Genomic DNA, 17,263 nt, shown 5'->3' on the forward strand with positions numbered 1-17,263 from the left:
GCGCAGGTGGTGGGGAAAGTGGGCAGTCAGCGCTCAGGCATTGATCACGGTCGTCACCCTCACCCCAACCCCCTGACATCCTGGAGGCAGAAGACCAGGGGGCAAGGCTGCCAATTTCAATAGAGCGGCCACCTGTCTAAAAGAATGGATGCAGCTGGCAATGGGAGCCCGACTGTCAGATTTTGGGCCCAGTGGCGATGAGGGGCAACACCGTCTGCAGGAAGGGCGAAATCCCGAGCAGCAGGAGGGCGCGTGAGAGGAAAGAGGGGCAGGAGAGCAATGGAGGCCATACCTTCAACACAGGATCCACTGCCAAAGATGGAGCTACTTGATGATGGCCGAGACCCAGTGTCGCAGGAGACTGCAACTCTCCAAGCAGGTAGAATCATAGAGATATTTACGGCACACAGAGGAGGCCATTCAGCTCATCAAGTCCATGCCGGCTCTCCACAGAGCTATCCAGTCAGTCCCACTCCCCGGCTCGATCCCCATAGCCCTGCAAGTCTATTGCTCTCAAGTGGCCATCCAATTTCCTCTTGAAGTCATTGATTCCACCACACTTGTGGGCAGTGAGTTCCAGGTTATTACCACCCATTGCATAAGAAAGTGCTTCCTCATATTCCCCCTGCATCTTTTGCCCAAAGCTGTCAATCTGTGCCCCCCAGTCCTTGTTGATGGGAACAATTTTTCCTTGTCTAACTTATCTAAGCCTGTCATATTCTTGTACACTTCTATTAAAGCTGCCCTCAATCTCCTTTGTTCTAAGGAGAACAAACCCAGCTTTTCCAACCGAACCTTGTAACTAAAATCCTCCAACCCTGGAACCATTCTGGTAAATCTCCTTTACAACGTCTCAAAGACCCTCACATCCTTCCTGAGGTGTGGTGACCAGAACTGGACTCAATACTCCAGTTGGGGCCTAGCCAGAGCTTTATAGAGGTTCAGCATAACTTCCCTTCTTTTGTACATAATGCCTCTATTTATGAAGCCCAGGATCCCATGTGCTTTACTAACCATCTGTGCTCTCATCACCAAAGACCTCACACTACACTGAACTGCTCTCCATGTTCTGCCAGTGGCTGTCAAGATCACTGTAGCCTTGAAGTTCATCGCTCTGGCTCCTTCCTTCCAAGGATCAGCAGCAGACCTGATGCCATCTTTCCCAGAGCTGGATAGCACATTTATTTAATGACAGACATGGATCTGCAGGTTCAGTGGGCATTTGGTCTTGCCTCCATTGCTTGATTCCCCCAGGTGCAGGACATCAATTGATTGCACCCATGTGGCCATTAAGGCATCTAGCAACTGTCCAGCGAGATCCATCGACAGGAAGGGTTTCCACTCCTTCAATGTCCAACTGCTCTGCGACCACAGCAAGAGCTTCCTCCATGTGTGCGCTTACTTTCCTGGCAGTTGCCATGACTGTTTCATCCTCCGCCAGTCCAGGCTACCTCAGATCTTCACTCCAACCCCGTAGATGGATCCTAGTGGACAAGAGAAATCCCTTGAAGGGATGGCTACTGACCTCTCCACAGGAGCCCCAGACAGAGGCACAGAGGCGAAGCAGCCAATGCCACCTTTTCAGCAGGAGAGCCATTGAGTAGGCCATCTGGATTCTGAAGATGTGATTCCGGTGCCTGAATCAGTTGGGTGGTACGCAATACTCCTCCTGCAAGAGTCCAGGTTATTGAAATGGTCTCCATAACATGGCTCTCCAGAGAGGTGTGGACCTTGAGAATGGTGAGGCCCTGTAAGGAGACAGCTCACCAGGGGAGGAGTAGCAGCAGGATGTAAGAAAGGAAGTGAAAGAGGAGGCAGAGAGAGATGACACTGAACATAGAGGTACCTCTGCTGTATGACAAGATGGCCATCCTCCTGGAACAGGACGCCCTCTTCTTCCTCACAGTTTCCAACATTAGATCCAGGTTGGCATCGATGAATCAAACGGCTGCCCTGCCCCTCACTGCCAGGCCTCTGGCTCCTCTGTGCCATTTCGCTTCCCTCTGGTGCAGTGAAAGGCTTTGGCACAAACTGCAGATCTCTCCCTTAGAACAACCAGCACCCTCAATGATGGCTGCCATGGAAGTCTAAATGAGTCCCACACTTCATCCGATTTGCCTCCATTCCCATCCCCACGGCCTCTAAATGGGCGAGGAACCTGTTCCCTTATCCATTAAGGGCTCACCCCTGTGAGAATCTGAACTTTAAGTTTCCCACCGGAGTTGGATATCTGACCCAATAACAATCCCGACTCCTTTTTCTTGCCTCTGTGGCAAAAATTGAGCTCATACTCTCAACTGCAAGAAGATTCATGAAGATATGCAAAGTAAAGACATAATGGTTGAAGGGTAATTAATAATATGAGAAATTGCTGAGGCAGATATGGGGTAACTGCTTTAAAAAAAGTTAATTATTTTCAACTCACGTAAAAATATTGGACATTATCTGTTTCTCTCGCAAATACAACAAAGCTGATTCATTTTTCCCCTGCTCATCTTTGTGCTAAATAAAATTTCATGCATGGTTAACTACTCGATTGACAGTTTCTAATAAAGAATGTTAATTCCGTTCAAATCGACCAGTGGTAGGAATTGAAAAATGTGCTAGTGACATCTAGTGATTGGGTAAAGCACTGTGTGCATTTTTTATCAAATTACTTCTGGAAGGAGGTACCGTGCTATTCTATGAACTGATTTGAAGAACTAATGTGAGACCATTAGGAAATCTGGCTGTGAGAAGAAATGAGTCAAATTGGTTGTGAATATTGAATATGTAATAATAACAGATAGAGCTACACCAATGTAATTCAATTGAGAAATGTTGATGAAGAGATAAACCACAAGAGAGAAACTCAAGTCCTTTATAAATATCAGCACAGCCCTAAGATTGAATAATAGCTGTAAACTCTCTGACAACACCTACAGTTAAATCCCCAAACTCCCGTTAAGATAGCTCTTAATGAGCTATTAACATATTGAAATTGCCAACCAGCCTCTCCCAAAGGGGTTGCTCGCACACAGCCTAACGCATTGCAGCTCAATGCGGTACATCGGCAGCATCAGGCAGCATAATACCTTCTGCCAATCAAGTGGGCACCCATTGGCATCATAGCTAGTAAAACACTAAAATAGGTTTATAATTTTTTTCTCATATACACAAGTTTTCACCTTCATGAAATCAGAAGATTCTTCCCGGACAAAATGGTGCCTGCTAGATTACTAAGGAGTGGGAACATATACTTAAAATCATTTGTGACCTTAACACTTGTCACAGTTGGCAACCACTTGCACACCACCTTGTGCGAGGGAGAGGGAGTATATAACAAGAAGGGGAAAAGGGCTGCGCACTTGTGCAGTTACGAGAGGGTCCGTAATAAAGGAAATGCCATTTTTCCTCAAAATCCTATTTAGAGGATTTTAAATAGAGCACAAATAACTGTCAGTGAGTTTGCAACCATTATTCTGTCTTGGGGCTTTGCTGAAAAGTTATAAAAATGGTATTGATTTTGATATCCTTTTTAAGTTTCTTTTCATACTCCCTTTTTGTAACTCTTCCTATCTGTTCTGTCACCCTTTGCTGTTCTTTGTATTTTTCCCACTCACCAGGATCTGTGCAATTTTTGCATTTTTGTATGCTTTTTCTTTTAGTTTTATGTTGTCTCTTATCTCTTTTGCCTTCCATTGCTGTTTTCTTTGGCAAGCAGAGCTCTTGTCTCTCAGGGTTCTGTATCACATTACATTCTTTTTTGAATGCCTCTGACTGATCTTCTGTCATTTTACCCATTAACAGATTTTCCCAGTTTACTGTGGACAGTCTCTGTCTAATCACATTGAAGTCAGCCTTACCTAAATCTAAAATCTTAGTAGCTGTTTCATAATTCTCACTTTTAAGCACTATATTGAACTCGATCATATCATGATCACTATTAGATAACTGTTCAAATACCATGATGCTGTTAACTAAATCTGACTCATTACCAATGCTTCCTCAAATTTCTCTTTGCTGTGCACGGCCTGTTTGTTGTACTGCACAGACCCTTCCTGATTGCTGTGCGACGACACACCCTTTCAGCTTAGAGGGAACGTTGCTTATTACACATTACTAAATTTAATATGGAATGCCCCTTATTGGTTCTGATGTGACTGCAAAGATGCTCTTGGCTGATGTCCTCTGGGTTTTGGAGCCCGTGAGTCTCCTGGCAAACACTGCTCCATCTGAACCAGTGCAGGGGCAGACTCGGCCTTGGAACACACGAATGAATGTGGAGAACTGGCTGGGGGTGCGGGGAAGGGGGTGGAATCAATGGGTGAGAAGGAGAAGTTCTTTGAATAGTTTCCATACTTCTGTGTCCCTTTCACCATCATCCTGCTGATGACCCAACCATACTTCCTTGCGAGCAACCAGCTGGAGAACATTTTGCTGCAGATCAGAGGTACAATGAATGTCCCAAGCTGGGGTATCATTCATCCTATTTAAGGTAGAATTCATGGGGCTGAATTTTGTTGAGCTCTCGACATCAGGCTCCGTGACAGAGGGAGCCGGAAGATCGCAGAGGCAGCAGCCTGCCATGGAGCCCGATGTCGGGATTGTCGGGCCCAATCTTCCCGGCAGTGGCAAGTCTCTGTGGTGTCACCCCCACCACTGAGTGATGGAACCCAACTATAATATTGAAATAAAGGACATGAATACATTAACATACTATTCCCTGCAATCTTACCTGCTGTCCGCGATCCTCCGTGCGATGGGTGGCATTCACGTGCCTTCACTTTCCAGTCCAGGGAAAGCTGGTGCCACCGAGGTGGGGAAGGAGGGAGCGTAGGATTATCAGTGTAGTGAGGAGGAGCGGATGGGGTCAACTCTGTAATTCTAATGTAGCGGGGGTGGGGGGTGGCAGTGGTGGAAAATGCTGACCTCCGCTCTTTGTGCAGCTGGCGGGGGAGAGGTCAACTATTCAAATTAAGTGTTTTTTTGGGGGTGGGGGGAGAACGGGGCTACCATTTATTTTCTGTGTATTGGGGGTGAACGGGTCACACATTTATGTACAGTGTAGTGGGGGGGGGAGGTTCCAGGGTTGAACTTTTTACTCTCTGTGCAGGTCTGGCAGCCCATTAAAAATGGGCCCCGCTCTCGGCAGCGGGCGAATAAAATTCAGCCCATAGTACGTAAGCCATTGGTGAAGACCTGCGTGAGCTTGTGTGATTGCTGAGATTGATGGTCCTTGCAGGTGGCTACTCTTGCAATGGACGAAGACATCATTGCAGAGGCCTGAGATATTGTGCCACTCCTATTTGAAATGGACTACTCCAATCTCTCTGCAAGCATGCATTGTGCATCTGGAATGCCATCTCTGCTGCTGCTCCATAAGTATTCTGTTCATCCATAGTTCCCTGCTGCCCCCCACCCCACCCTGGGGTTTAGCATCTTTATCCAGCTGAGCAGAGATTGGAGCATCCAGCGGACTCTGACGCAGACTCTCCACTGCTTTCCCTGTCTCCAGCATCTGCTCTTGCTCACTTGTGATGTGTGAGATACCAGGTGAAAACCCCAACTATCCTCCTTACTGATCCCACTGAAGTGTGACTATGTGAGTGCATGGTCTACACGAACCCTGTGATGATGCATCCTTCAGAGTGAGTGACCTCCTGTGAGGAGTCATCATCGTCCTCCTGGATCACTTCCTGCAGGACACTTGAAGGGCCTGTGGGAGATTAAAAATATGAATCAGACCTGTCATGGTAAATATCCTAAGTGATTACACACATGACCATATTTCACTGGCTGCTGACATCAAATCAACATGCATGGGTGTTGTAGGCCATGTGGCTGTCTGATATTTAAGTCTGTTACCACGCAGCTGGGAGGCTTCCATCTCCCCATCTCTGACAGCCAAACACGTCAAGGCTATACTGATCTCCAGCGCCTCCTTCTCTGCGATGTTAGCAGCGAGATTGCTGGAACACCACCTCGGGTTCCCTGCCTCTCCCTAGTGTTCTGGGTTTTCTTCTTCTGCAACCAGGGAAAGAAAAAGCCTATGAGAGGGAGTGATGAAATGTGTAGAATGGATGGATGGAGGAACAACATTTGTTGAGGGTGACTATGAAGATGAGATGTGGCATTGCATTATGATGAGGGCAAGTATATTGGTGGATGGACAGATGGAAATGTGAGTAAGACAGAGATGGGTGGAGGCACATACAAGTTAAATTACAAACATACATACGAACATACGAATTAGAAGCAGAAGTAGGCCATTCGGCCCCTCGCGCCTGCTCCGCCATTTAATAAGATGGTGGCTGATCTGTTTGTGTCTCAAATTCTACACTCCCATCCATCCCCGATAACCTTTGATTTCCTTGCCTAACAAGAATCTATCTACCTCTGCCTTAAAAATATTCAATGACCCTGCCTCCACCACCTTCTGAGGCAGAAAGTTTCAAAGTCACACAATCCTCTGAGAGAAAAAAAATTCTCCTCATCTCTGTCCTAAAAGGGTGACTCCTAATTTTAAAACAGTGCCCCCTAGTTCTGGACTCACCCGCAAGAGGAAACATCCTCTCCACATCCAGCTTGTCAAGACCGTTCAGGATGTTATAAACCTCAATCAAGTCCACTGAAAATAAGCCCAATCTGTCCAATCTTTCCTCATAAGACGCACCATCCTGACTTGGAACTATATCGCCGTTCCTTCACTGTCACTGGGTCAAAATCCTGGAACTCCCTTCCAAACAGCACTGTGGGTGTACCTACCCCAAATGGACTGCAGCAGTTCAAGAAGGCAGCTCACCACCACCTTCTCAAGGGCAATTAGGTATGGGCAATAAATGCTGGCCTGGCCAGCGTCACCCACATCCCATGAATGAATTTTAAAAAAACCTGCTCTTTTCAGGTAATTATCTAGTCAACCTCGTCTGAACCACCTCCAAAGCATTCACATCTTTCCTTAAATAAGGAGACCAAAACTGCACACAGTATTTGAGATGTGGTCTCTCCAGTGCCCTGTATAACTGAAGCATAACATCCTTACTTTTATTTTCAATTCCTCTCAAAATAAAGGATATCATTCCATTAGCCTTCTTTATGACTTGCTGTGCCTGCAGACTAACTTTTTTGTGACTCATTCACTAAAACACCTAGATCCCTCTGCGTCACAGAATTTTGCAGTCATTCTCCATTTAAGTAATACTCTGCTTTTTTATTCTTTCTGCCAAAGTGAACAACTTCACATTTTCCCACATTATACTCCATCTGCCAGATTTTTGCCTACTCACTCAACCTATCTATATCGATCTGCAACTTCCTATGTTCTCTTCACAACGTGCTTTCCTACCTATCTTTGTTGCCATCTGCAAATTTAGCTACCAAACCATCACTCCCCTCATCTAAGTCATTGATATAAATTGTAAAAAGTTGAGGCCGCAGAACAGACCCCTGCGAGACCTCACTTTTCACATTCTGCCACTCAGAAAAGGACCCATTTATACACACTCTATATTTTCTGCCAGCCAGCCAATCTTCTGTTCATGCTAATATGTTACCCCCGACACCATGAGCTCCTACTTTGCGAAATAACCTTTTATGTGGCACCTTGTCAAATGCCTTCTGGAAATCCAAATGCAGTACGTCAATGGCTCCCCTTTATCCACAACACATGTTACTTCTTCAAAGAACTCCAATAAATTGGTTAAACATGATTTCCCTTTCACAAAACCATGCTGACTATTCCTGAATACCTTGAGTTTTTCTACGTGCTCAGCTATAGCCTCCTTAATGATCGATTCTAATATCTTCCCTTCAACAGACGTCAAGCTAACTGGCTTATAGTTACCTGTTTTCTGTCTCCCTCCCTTCTTGAATGTGTGAGGAATGATGTACCGGGGTAGACGTGTGAAGGCAGAGTGAGGGGGTTGGGGGTGATACACACATCAGAATGTATACGAATATTAAACCTCTTTCGACATTCAATCCAGGAGCATGGCTGCACTTTCCTGCTGCTGTCCTCCTGAGAAATCTCCAGCCATGCCTTCTTGTTCTCTGTTACTGGCCTCTTCCTCCCATCAGCAGGGAAGAGTATCTCCCTTACGGCACTTACAATTTTTGTTCCCCCACCTCCTCAATTCATAAACTGTCATAAACTTTTCAGCGTCCCTTTACACAGTGCAATTGAAATCAACTCATACAGGTCATCATCATGCCTGCTCACGCTAATTGTTCAGGAGACCTGGAAGTCGGATGCAAATTTTATTTTTTTATTTTATTTTTTATTTAGAGATACAGCACTGAAACAGGCCCTTCGGCCCACCGAGTCTGTGCCGACCATCAACCACCCATTTATACTAATCCTACACTAATCCCATATTCCTACCACATCCCCACCTGTCCCTATATTCCCCTACCACCTACCTATACTAGGGGCAATTTATAATGGCCAATTTACCTATCAACCTGCAAGTCTTTGGTGGTGGGAGGAAACCGGAGTACACGGCGAAAACGCACGCAGGCGCATAATACACACAAATACAGCAGTTGGGTTTAAAAGCCACTGACAGACACGCTGCACTTACTTCCAGATTCTCCGCACCCTAGCGGACAACCCCACTCTTGGCGCATCATTAAGTTAAAGTTCCCTTTGTTAACAAATTGGATGATTGTTGACTTTTGTCCCTATTTCCAATATTTTTAGAACTAATAAACAAAAGTGTTCAAAGAAAATGAAACACAATTATTTATGCCCCTGCAATTTTTATCGCAGGGTTGTTTGAAGCAGTGACCAGGAGATTAATCTTTAATTTCTGAAGGTTCCACAATAATCCTCAAGCATTGGCAACCCTATCTTTTGCAGGGTATAGAAGGTGTGTATCTGTCTGAGCCCCAGTATCTCCTGAGGTAGAGGCTATGCTGCACCATCGGCTCTGCCAACAGACTCTACCAGCAGTCTTGTGGAAAGACCCAAAAAGTAGGCTGGGATACATAGGTTCTGACCTAATCTGGGATTTCTCACTAAGCCATTATGAAGTCATGAATGCTGAGAGGGTACGGCTGGGCCAAATTTCCTTAAGCTGGCTATTCTCGCTTCCCCAGCCCATATGGAAACTATGGGTAGGCAATGTGACCTTACACAGACAACAGTGTCCGTGGTAAACAATTTTGGGGTCTGTGACTGGTAATTTCACGGATGAGAAATTTCCCATTGTCTTCTTCAGACTGGCTTTAAATAAATTTCAAGTGTCAGTTTCACAGCTGACAGGTGCTGGAACAGAATGGCGCTTCCGGACTTGGGACCGTGGGCTTTAAAAAAAAAAATCGGAACCTGCCGGAAAGCCCCAAATCTGTCCCAAGTTCAGAAATGCTGTTTCCATTCTCAACAATGGTCAACGTGAAAGTGAAAGGGGGAGACAGAGGGCATATTGGGGCTGAGTGATATTAGCGAAAACAGGATGCTGTTAACCCATATACAATAGATAGTAAATACAATGTAATAGATAGCTATAATCAATCTTAATCTACGATGAACTGTCTACAATTCCTTAACAAAATCCATGCTGCCTTTTCAGTTTTAAAAACTGTTGTGGAAAACATAGTAAAAATTTATTATGTTTCAATGACCATGTTAGAAACAGTCTTTAACTGATTATTTTTTTGCTTTGCATTGCATTAAGGGACAAGTTTTACAAGTATGTCAAAGATCAATAACTGCAATGTGCATCATTTACGACCCAGTTTGAGGGAAGATAACATTTGAGTGGCCAATGTCATTTGAAAGTTGTTTGTGTCATAATTGCATTATGTTATAAGTATACATTTACTAACAGGTAAGAAATTTGTCTTTGATATGAATTGGTTAGTCTGAAATACAATCTTATAAATAGAGTCTAAACATTTTGTAATTGAATAATATATGCAGTAATAACTGTTCAATTTTTTGCAGAAAAGATTTTGTTAATTATCTTGTCAGAGCTGAATCAGAATCGACAGTGATAGACTGAGATATAGATATAAGTGAATTTAAGAGAATTGCTTTCTTAGAGGAACTGAAGGGTTCTCTTTATTTGTAATTGTGTTTATTTAATCTTGTCACTAGCTTTGGTGAGTTAATGATATTTTATTCATGGGAGATTCTGTTGTTTCTGTATTTTAGTATCCAGGATCTAGATTAACAGCCTGTCAAGATGAATAAACTAGACTTGGATACCTACTGTTAATCTCTCTGTCCCTTCCTGCCCCACTCTGCTTTTCTGTTTTACATGACTCTTCTGAAGTACTGTCTGCTCCATCCTATAAAATTCTCCTGATTTCAAGATCTCTGCCCTTTTGTTTGCTATCCTATCTTCAGACACATATTACAAGCAGGTAGAGAAGTTGGACAAACGTTGACCATGGGTTAAATTATCTTGTGACAACAGCAGTGTGAGAAGTGTTTCTATTGCTGATTTTTCTACTGCTTCATCTCAATGACCACAATAAAACTCCTCTCCTTGAGATTTATGGTTTACTGGATGAATTTGCACTCCTGACACTGAGTCAATCCACAGAGGTCATCCGATAAGGTCCATTTACCACCCCGTGACATGGTGTAGCTAGTTCTATTCTGGCAACAAAAGTAATTCGCATTGACATTGCAAACTATTTTGCTTGCTTGTTAGCTGATACAGTTGTGCTGCTCTCCATTGATTTTATTTGTAGGGAGAAATGTGTTTTAAATAGGACTGTGTTTTAATGTCATTAGTTTGGCTATAATCTTTACATACAGATTAATTGCCCCAATGCCCATGGCTGAGTCAATAATATTGTCAACTGTCCAGGGTGCAACATGTCGGTGCCTATTCCTAATGGAAACTGACATAAGTGCAAGGGTCGGTAGACTGAAATAGATAAGGTTTGGCAGCCTCCAGAGGGTGCAAGTGGGGTCGAGGTTGGGAAAAACAAAAGTTGCAAAGAAAGCAGAATTTGATTCTTAAAAATTGGATCCACACCTTGCATTGTATCAGCCACCATATTTACATGAGACCAGTGAGCTGCAGTCACCTACTAGGCATCCCCAGGCAGCTCGCCACCAAAGAGGCCATCAATTACGAAGGCTGCATCACTGGCAATAGTTCTCAGGTAAGTCCTGGGAGGGGGGAATTGGTAGAGTAGGTGAAGTGATCAGGAGTGGTGCTACTAAAGGATTTTTTTTGTACTCAGAACTTAGAATTAAATGTGTTTAAAAAAAACAAAATGATTTTTGCTCAGTGCAAAGTACCTGCAAAAAGTTGGAATTCCTGCAATGTTTTGAAAGTAAGTTCATAATAAAAGTGGAACTTTATGGGTGCTTTGAGAGGAAGTTGAACTTGTATAAGGACAGGAAAGCCAACAATTTCAAGGAACCCACAGGGATTTGACCTTTCTTCAGAGCAGCATTTGAGTGACAGAGGGAGACAGTGTGTCTGGACATTTGACCATGTTCAGGAAGGTTCTTTTTTCATCTTGGACCATTTAAAAAGCCTGTGAATTGGACGAAGGGCAGGCATTTGAAATCTTGCTTTGATCTGCCTGGAACAAATGAGGAAGAGCCAGAAAAAGTGTTACCTCTCTCTGTAAAGGAGACTTGCATCTCTTGAAAAGGAATCCTTCATTTGAAAGGTGGCAGATTTTTATTGCCTCCAGTCTCTGAAGAATTCCTGCATCCAGAGTGATTCCTGTTGCCTCCTGTGTTTTGGGAGTTCCTGGAATCTCAAGATTCTACTGCGAGACTGCACCCCTGCTGAAAGACCTGTGTGATGACTGCTGCAGACAAATTGCCTTGAAAGCCAACCCATTACAGACTGTTTATCAACCTCGCCTGGTCAGACTTCGAGTGGCATCCAACTATTCAACTCTGGGACACCTCACTGTACCGAAAACTTCCTACCAGGACGTGATAAACTCAATCCTTTTTCTTTTTTTTTTCTTTTTATTCCTAAGAAACAGCTGTAAACCAAAAAATCCTTTTCCCCGCTTAACCGCTTTAAAAAAATGTATGTGTGTGTGCATGAGGGTTAAGGAATTACGGAGTCTTTCATGTATATAGATTTATCTTGTTAGTAGTTAAGATGTATTATTCCTTTTCTAATAAATAGTTAATGTTGTTGTTGTTTAAATAAACCTGATTTGGTGTGCTTTATTCTGGGAGACAAATAAATGAGATAAATTTGGCTATTCTTCAGTCAGTGGGAAACTTTATTTGATATGCTGTGACCTGTGGAGTAGTGGGACTGAATTAACAGTGCATTAAGAGCAAAGAACAAAGAACAGTACAGCACAGGAACAGGCCATTCGGCCCTCCAAGCCTGCGCCGATCTTGATGCCTGCCTAAACTAACACCTTCTGCACTTCCGAGGCCCATATCCCTCGATTCCCATCCTATTCATGTATTTGTCAAGATGTCTCTTAAACGTCGCTATCGTATCTGCTTCCACCACCTCCCCTGGCAGCAAGCTCCAGGCACTCACCACCCTCTGTGTAAAAAACTTGCCTCGCACATCCCCTCTAAACTTTGCCCCTCTCACCCTAAACCTATGTCCCCTAGTAACTGACTCTTCCACCCTGGGAAAAAGCTTCTGACTATCCACTCTGTCCATGCCGCTCATAACTTTGTAAACCTCTATCATGTCGCCCCTCCACCTCCATCGTTCCAGTGAAAAGAATCTGAGTTTATCCAACCTCTCCTCATAGCTAATGCCCTCCAGACCAGACAACATCCTGGTAAACCTCCTCTGTACCTTCTCCAAAGCCTCCACGTCCTTCTGGTAGTGTGGCGACCAGAATTGCACGCAATATTCTAAGTGTGGCCTAACTAAAGTTCTGTGCAGCTGCAACATGACTTGCAAATTTTTATACTCTATGCCCCGACCGATGAAGGCAAGCATGCCGTATGCCTTCTTGACTACCTTATCCACCTGCGTTGCCACTTTCAGTGACCTGTGGACCTGTACGCCCAGATCTCTCTGCCTGTCAATACTCATAAGGGTTCTGCCATTTACTGTATACCTCCCACCTGCATTAGACCTTCCAAAGTGCATTACCTCACATTTGTCCGGATTAAACTCCATCTGCCATTTCTCTGCCCAAGTCTCCAACCGATCTATATCCTGCTGTATCCTCTGACAATCCTCATCATTATCCGCAACTCCACCAACCTTTGTGTCATCCGCAAACTTACTACTCAGACCAGCTACATTTTCCTCCAAATCATTTATATATACTACAAAGAGCAAAGGTCCCAGCACTGATCCCTGCGGAACACCACTAGTCACATCCCTCTATTCAGAAAAACACCCATCCACTGATACCCTCTGTCTTCTATGACTGAGCCAGTTCTGTATTCATCTTGCCAGCTCACCTCTGATCCCGTGTGACTTCACCTTTTGTACCAGTCTGCCATGCGGGAACTTGTCAAAGGCTTTAATAAAGTACATATAAATAACATCCACTGCCCTTCCTTCATCAATCATCTTCGTCACTTCTTCAAAAAACTCAATCAAATTAGTAAGACACAACCTCCTCTTCACAAAACCATGCTGTCTCTCGCTAATAAGTTCGTTTGTTTCCAAATGGGAGTAAATCCTGTCCCGAATAATCCTCTCTAATAATTTCCCGACCACTGACGTAAGGCTCACCGGCCTATAATTTCCTGGATTATCCTTGCTACCCTTCTTAAACAAAGGAACAACATTGGCTATTCTCCAGTCCTCTGGGACCTCACCTGTAGCCAATGAGGATGCAAAGATTTCTGTCAAGGCCCCAGCAATTTCCTCCCTTGCCTCCCTCAGTATTCTAGGGTAGATCCCATCAGGCCCTGGGGACTTATCTACCTTAATGCTTTGCAAAACACCCAACACCTCCTCCTTTTTGATAATGAGATGACTGAGATTATCTACACTCCCTTCCCTAGGCTCATCATCCACCAAGTCCTTCTCTTTGGTGAATACTGATGCAAAGTACTCATTTAGCACATCGCCCATTTCCTCTGGCTCCACACATAGATTACCTTCTCTGTCCTTGAATGGGCCAACCCTTTCCCTGGTTACCCTCTTGCTCTTTATATACGTATAAAAAGCCTTGGGATTTTCCTTAATCCTGTTTGCCAATGACTTTTCATGACACCTTTTAGCCCTCCTAACTCCTTGCTTAAGTTCCTTCCTACTGTCTTTATATTCGTCAAGTGCTTCGTCTGTTCCTAGCCTTCCAGCCCTTTCAAATGCTTCCTTTTTCTTTTTGACTAGGCTCACAATATCCCGCGTTATCCAAGCTTCCCGAAACTTGCCAAACTTGTCTTTCTTCCTCACAGGAACATGCTGGTCCTGGATTCTAATCAGCTGACGTTTGAAAGACTCCCATATGTCAGATGTTGATTTACCCTCAAACAGCCACCCCAATCTAAATTCTTCAGTTCCTGCCTAATATTGGTATAATTAGCCTTCCCCCAATTTATCACCTTCACCCGAGGACTACTCTTATCCTTATCCACAAGTATCTTAAAACTTATGGAATTATGGTCACTGCTCCCGAAATGCTCCCCCACTGAAACTTCGACCACCTGGCTGGGCTCATTCCCCAATACCAGGTCCAGAATGGCCCCATCCCTAGTTGGACTATCTACATACTGTTTCAAGAAGCCCTCCTGAATGCTCCTCACAAATTCTGCCCCATCCAAGCCCCTAGCACTAAGTGAGTCCCAGTCAATATAGGGGAAGTTAAAATCACTCACCACCACAACCCTGTTACCTTTACATCTTTCCAAAATCTGTCTACGTATCTGCTCCTCTACCTCCCTCTGGCTGTTGGGAGGCCTGTAGTAAACCCCCAACATCGTGTCTGCACCCTTCCTATTCCTGAGTTCCACCCATATTGCCTCGCTGCATGACCCCTCTGAGGTGTCCTCCCGCAGTACAGCTGTGATATTCTCCTTAACCAGTAATGCAACACCCCCACCCCTTTTACATCCCCCTCTATCCCGCCTGAAGCTTCTAAAGCCTGGAACATTTAGCTGCCAATCCTGCCCTTCCCTCAACCAAGTCTCTGTAATAGCAACAACATCATATTTCCAAGTATTAATCCAAGCTCTAAGTTCATCTGCCTTACCTGTTATACTTCTCGCATTGAAACAAATGCACTTCAGACCACCAGTCTCGCTGTGCTCAGCAACATCTCCCTGCCTGCTCTTCCTCTTAGTCCTACTGGCCTTATTTACTATGTCCTCCTCATTTTTTTCACTAGCTGTCCTACTGCTCTGGTTCCCACCCCCCTGCCACACTAGTTTAAACCCTCCTGAGTGACGCTAGCAAACCTTGTAGCCAGGATATTAGTGCCCCTCCAATTTAGATGCAGCCCGTCCTTCTTGTACAGGTCCCATCTTTCCCTGAAGAGAGCCCAATGGTCCAGATATCTGAAACCCTCCCTTCTTCACCAGCTGCTCAGCCACGTGTTTAGCTGCACTATCTTCCTATTTCTAGCCTCACTGGCACGTGGCACAGGGAGTAATCCAGAGATTACAACCCGAGAGGTTCTGTTTTTTAAACTTACTACCTAACTCCCTAAACTCCCCCTGCAGGACCTCATCACTCTTCCTGCCTATGTCATTGGTACCAATGTGTGCCACAACCTCTGGCTGTTCACCCTCCCCCTTCAGAATGCCCCCTGTCTGTTCAGAGACATCCTTGACCCTGGCACCAGGGAGGCAACATACCATCCTGGAGTCTCTTTCACGTCCACAGAAGTGCCCATCTGTGCCCCTGACTATAGAGTCCCCTATAACTATTGCTCTTCTGCGCTTTGTCCCTCCCTGCTGAACAACAGTGCCAGCCGTGGTGCCACTGCTCTGGCTGCTGCTGTTTTCCTCTGATCGGCCATCCCCCCCAAAAGTATCCAAAACGGTTACTTGTTACTCCCACTTTGGTCATAACAGTGGACAGAATGAGAACTGGCAATGGTCTTCGGTACTGCATTGGAACAGAGAAGACTCCTCGTGTTCTTATTGGCTCCACTTTTTTATAGACTTACTTTATTTGTAACAGCCTCCTATTTTTGCAATATGGCAGGCAGGACATCTCTGGTGCATATTGAACGTGCATCCCAGCTACCATATTGGATGCTGAGGTGACCTTTTTATACCTGGGGAAAAAAAAGGCACGGCACCATCAAATATCTAGGCCTTTGTTGACTGCCCTTCGACCAATTTTCGATCCACACCCACATTTTGCCCTGAATCCCCACAGTTTTATGCTTAATTGATCATCTTTCATGTGGAACAGTATCTGATGCTTTTGAATTTCTACTTCCACAATATTATCGGTTTTACTATAGTCAACTTGGGTTGTCACCTCCTCAAAGAAATCAAGGAGGCTGGTCAAATGGAATCTTCCACATCTTAAGGCCAATGTGATTGTTGTTTGGTAGGCCAGTGCACAGATAATCCCACTAATCAGTTCTATTATTTTACACAGAATTGACATTAAGATTAATGGATCTGTAGCTGACTGTGTCGGTTTTCTCATCTATTTTTAAAATTTGCATACCATATTAGCTCTTTTAGAATTTTCTGGTATCTCCCCAATGTTCATTGATTCCTTCATTGATTACGCTTTAAAAGAGAAAAAAAGGAAATAGAAAACATGTGACAACTGCACATAAGTAGCAGATACTCTCCATTGACAAACTATTTTTAAAAATAGGCTTAAATTTGCCAGTGAAATTCTTATTAAAAATGCTGCTGGCATATGACTACTTTTCATTACCTGTTATAAATTGGAACTATCTTTTAAATAATTAATATTCAATCACACTAACAAAGCCATCTAATTAAAAAGCACTTCAAAAACCACAGTGTCAATTATGTTTAACCAGGTTGTGTGTATTTGCTTCATTGTTCCCCTCTGATGACCTCTGATGGAACTGCAAGAGATCTATAATGGTGAAGATATTAAAGGAGGTTGATATTGGACCATATACTAACTACCCTGAAGAGCTTAAGGGTGTAGTAAAAGGAGTGTAGTTAAGTGATTAGCTGCACAATTGAGTAATTCATGATATGGAAAAGGTGCTTCATAACTGGGCGGCGCAGTGGTTAGCACTGCAGCCTCACAGCTCCAGGGACCCGGGTTCGATTCTGGGTACTGCCTGTGCGGAGTTTGCAAGTTTTCCCTGTGACACCGTGGGTTTTGCCGGGTGCTCCAGTTTCTTCCCACATCCAAAGACTTGCAGGTTGATAGGTAAATTGGCCATTGTAAATTGCCCCTAGTGTAGGTAG

The sequence above is a fragment of the Heterodontus francisci genome, chromosome 1 (assembly GCF_036365525.1).
Source record: "Heterodontus francisci isolate sHetFra1 chromosome 1, sHetFra1.hap1, whole genome shotgun sequence".
Taxonomy (NCBI): Eukaryota; Metazoa; Chordata; class Chondrichthyes; order Heterodontiformes; family Heterodontidae; genus Heterodontus; species Heterodontus francisci.